We start from the raw sequence: 4,676 nt of genomic DNA on the forward strand, positions 1-4,676 counted from the left end.
GCAGCTTACTTGGCTGGTAGAGGACACTCAGACACGCTTACCTCATGAAGAGTGTGCATGGAAAATAATGGGCAAAGCTCTCCCCCCCATTATCGTGGGGATTATCGTCCTCCAGCCCTGTATGGGGCTTATTGCACACCATGTTTCCCAGGTCCCTAAGGAGCATGGGAATACATAAGTGCATTATGTCCAGGGGGGGGTCAGATACCTACTGACCCAAAGCTGTTTTCAATGATAGCGCCTTCAGGGAGGAGAGCTCCAGAGGCTGAAATGGTTCTGTGACCAGAGCCTTGAGCACCAACGGCAGATCCCATTGCGGGGTGGAGGCATGCACCACTGGGCGCTGTCTCCTAACCCCCTGCAAAAACCGCGTCATAAGCGGTTGACTAAAGGCTGACCTGCCGCCAAATCCCTCATGACCGGACGAGATGGCTGCTACGTACACCTTAATTGTGGAATGAGCAATAGAGCCCAACGTACATGATAGAGGCTCTAGACTCCTTTCTTCACACCACCGCTGGAATCCCAACCACTTCGTCCTGTAACAGGCTGTGGTGGATCCTGCTCCTGCTGCCTGGATAGTCTGAATAACTTTGTCAGACAGTCCCTCCCGTCTCAGCCTGTCCCTCTCAGGAGCTAAGCCTGGAGAGGTCGGTCCAGAGTAGGTAACGCCCCTATTGCACCTGCTTCCTGAGACAACGCCCCCCAGACCTGGGGAACCGTCCAGGGCTGGCCCACCATCATCTGTGTCACCTCTGCGTACCACGGCGCCGAGCGACGACCTGGGACCACCAGGATGACTGACAGACGTTCTCGTCTCACCCTCTCCAGGAGGGGGAGAATGAGACGCAGCGGTGGAAAGGCGTAGAGCAGCTATCTTGGCCATGGCTCGTGTGCAAACGTGTCCACCCCAAAAGGTGGACCCACTTTTTGTGCTTTATTATCTTTGAACTGCCCTGATGAGGAAAGCGCTCTTAATTCTGTTATATTCCACACAATGACAGTGGCTTTCTATCTTATGCTATAGACCAGGTATCTGCAAGGTAAAAAACACATCTTGGACAGTTCAATTGTCAATAAGTAACACAAAGGTTACATAACAATAACCAAAGTTGAAATTCATCACCTGATGCAGTTAAACTTTGGGAATCTGCATCATATTTTCTGCTTGGCACTATCACTTTTTATTTTATTCCTTTCACTCCTAATTTACCTTTATATGTTTCAGCAAAGCTACGACTGGGATTTGTTGTATGCTCTGTAATTGTGATTCAGTTAGCTAAATATATCTAACAGTTATTTTACTCTTACTCGTTAGGCATAATGCAGCAGTTTGCCATCTCTGAGATGACTCTGTTTGGCTGGAACTCGATGGACGGGGAGAGTATGGGAGCCGGCTCCAACCAGGGCAGCGTCGCTCACCTCAGCGAGGTCAACCAGGAGAGCATCACCAGCAGAGGTACTGCACTTTAAACCTTCCTACAAATAGCTGTAAGACACAGTGTGGAACCATTGCGAAGATATGGTCAGGCAACGAACATTAACCCAGAATTAGAGGTTGAATATTGGGGAGGAATATTAGTAATTAGTTTACTTGTATTCATGTAACGGATTAAAACAGTGTCAACATCTTTACAGGCGTTTCTGTAGTAGATTGTAGTATAATAGGACTCCTTACAGTAATATGTCTTCAGACCACACTAAACTATTGTGTTTTGAATTGTGGATGCACAGTTTTGGAAACATTTGAGCCCCATTGGAACCTTAAACAAGCAGAGTCAGTGATTCTGCCTAGCAGCTGTAAAGGACTTATGGAGGGCGGACACACAGCTGCACATTACCGCCTTTCACTGCTACTGGGCATTCACTCAAAAACTCCCAAATGACAAACTCTGATGACAGCCATTCATTTCTGAAATATCAGAACACATTCTCATTGGAGTGTGATGAGGATGCAATTTCATATCAGTTCTTTCCAAAATGAACTGCACCAAAAAGCAATGATGACGTTAAACTTGGTTGAATTAAAAAAAGACAGTTCAGTAAACAAACTCATATTCTGATTTGTAGATTAAGTCACTCGATAATATGATTAGTTTAGTTGCTAATAGGATGATACAACGGAGAGAAGGCAAGCTGGTCTATTTCTGGCTGTTCAGAAATACCACAGATTAAATCTGAAAAGTGTTTCTTTCTTTAGTTATTGCTGGTGTGAAGCAAAGCAGAGCGCTGCCAAAGCCTGAGGGACCCTGTAGGTTAGCACAAGGACTTAGCACTCCTCTCATTACCACTGCCATATGTGCTTGGCTTTGTGCTTTATCTAGCACACACACACACACACACACACACACACACACACACACACACACACACACACACACACACACACACACACACACACACACACACACACACACACACACACACACACACACACACACACACACACACACACACAAAGCAGCAATTAAGATGTTTTTTGCTGTAATATCAGCCACAGTCAGTTTGAGTTCAGCCTGAATGTGTGCACAAAAATGCAACTATTCTAACTATTTTCACATTAAAGTGGTAACAGTTGGTTGCTCTAAGATGAGGGCTGGTTCATGCTATGCCGCTCATGTCTTAATACACAGCACTGGGTCTGAGGTTGGATTCAGCATCTTCACTTTTACTCTATTACAGTACATCCTGAGCAAAACATTTTAATGCTAATGTTTTTTCGTTTTTTAAGAGATAAAAGCTCAAATATATTGAGTTGTGAACAGGCTGAGGTGTCAAAGTCTAATGTTATAACTGTGTCATCATTTATCTTAAAGAGGGAACATTTTGAATCCTTAAATTATGACTTTGACAGAGCAGGAAAGAAAGGCAAACACATTGTTTGTGGAAATCTGTAATTAATCACAACCCTTTGTTTTCCTATTATCCTAATGTGTCTCACTCCTCTCACCTCTCTGTACCCCGTGCAGACCAGGTGCTCCACCACTCCTCGGCGGACGTCTGGCCTCACACCTACGTGTCACAGGGCCTGTACTGCCTGTCGTCCTCTGACGCCTGGGACCCCATCACCAGCCAGCCCTCGGGCATGGCCTCGCCCGCTGCAGGCTCATACATCATGTCTGCAGGTGCGTACTGAATCTATTCTCCAAACCTTTGGACAGTAGCCTGTGTCTCTAAGGCGTGAGTGTGTATTTGTTGTTCCAGGTGGCGGCAGTGGAGCGGCGGGGACTCCTGGTGAGGGGTTTGAGGGGACGGTGGGCAATTACCTTCAGCAGCATCATTACACCCTGCAGCAGCAGAACCAACTCCAACAGCTCCAACACATTCACCAGTTCCAGCAGCAACAGTTCCTGCAGTACCAACAACAACAGGTGAGTGGTACCAACACTGTTCATTTATGCAGTGTGATACTAGAGCCTGCCTCTATCATAATAATGAGCCGTTTGGGCAAATCTGAATTACGTAAGTACAACTACGTAACTGGATTTCTGAGTACAAAGAGCAAACTCATTACATGATGTTAAATCTAGTGGCATTCCCACTTGTCACATCTAATAGTGCTATTAAGCTGTGGTAGCATTAAAGGTGGTGAACATGGTGAGCAGAACATTAGCTTTTAGCTTGAAGCACCACTGTGCTTTTTCAGCTTCTTCAGTAATGGACAACAATGCTATAGTGAGCTACTGCATCACAACAGTCAATCGGCCGCTGATGTCCATCTCTCAGGCTGCGGGGAGCTTTTTTGCAAATGTAGTGATTATTGATGAACAGTGACACCTCAAGACTTTTTCGGCTGCGGTGGCTGCTCCAGCACTGGAACATCTCAGAGCTCATTAAGTGCCTGAGGGTTATGTAATAATAGTTTGAAAAGGTCAGTGAAAGGGTGCGCTGATCTGAGACCACGAAAGAAATGAGCTTGTTAGCTTTCTCTGTGTATCATTATGGTTTCCCTTCTGAAGGAGATATTTAACATATCACATTTAATTTATAATACAACTTTCAATCAGTCCGTCAATTCATGGAGCATAAGAGCCTTAGACATTGGCATCCCTGACTCATCATTTATAAGGGTATTACACGTAGACAGAGACCTTTAGGGACTAAAAGGAAGTCCTTCACAAGTCTCTGGCAAAGACTGCTAAATGCTGAAGGAATACAATGCTTTGTCATTTGCTTTGGCACGACGGGGCTTTTTGATCTACCATAGCTCAAATGTGTTGTGATGCAGTAGATCACTTTAGCATTTATAAATTGGAAACACTTTATTCGTACCACCATGGGGGTCATTTACTATTTTACAGCAAAGGGACCTCTCGGACAAAAATAAGAAGAGTAGAGTAGAATATTAAATAAAGAGGCAAGAACACAGCAATACAAATAAAATAGCAGCAAATAAACAAATGAATTAATTGTAGAAAGTGTATATTGTCCTATAATGAAGAAGCTGAAACTGTAAGGAGCTACAATGTGTTTGAAATCTCTAAAGGATGGTTTTATTTGTATTCCAAATCAAAACAAAATTATCCTGAGTCGTTGGTTTTGATTGAAAAACGAATGAACCTTTTTGAAATAAATTAAACCTATATTACAGTAAATCTTTATTAATTATCTTTCCTTCCTTTCCTATCTGTGACTACAGTCTATGGAGCAAAGGCTACATAGTGCCTCCCATTCCC

The 4,676-nt window shown here is 44.1% G+C and overlaps 1 pseudogene; it reads left to right on the top strand.

Moving 5' to 3' along the window:
* LOC104962368 (uncharacterized) overlaps positions 1–4,676 on the top strand; it is a 23,892-nt pseudogene that overhangs the window by 16,728 nt on the left and 2,488 nt on the right.

Source organism: Notothenia coriiceps, unplaced genomic scaffold, assembly GCF_000735185.1.
Source record: "Notothenia coriiceps isolate Sejong01 unplaced genomic scaffold, NC01 NC01_scaffold00034566, whole genome shotgun sequence".
Taxonomy (NCBI): domain Eukaryota; kingdom Metazoa; phylum Chordata; class Actinopteri; order Perciformes; family Nototheniidae; genus Notothenia; species Notothenia coriiceps.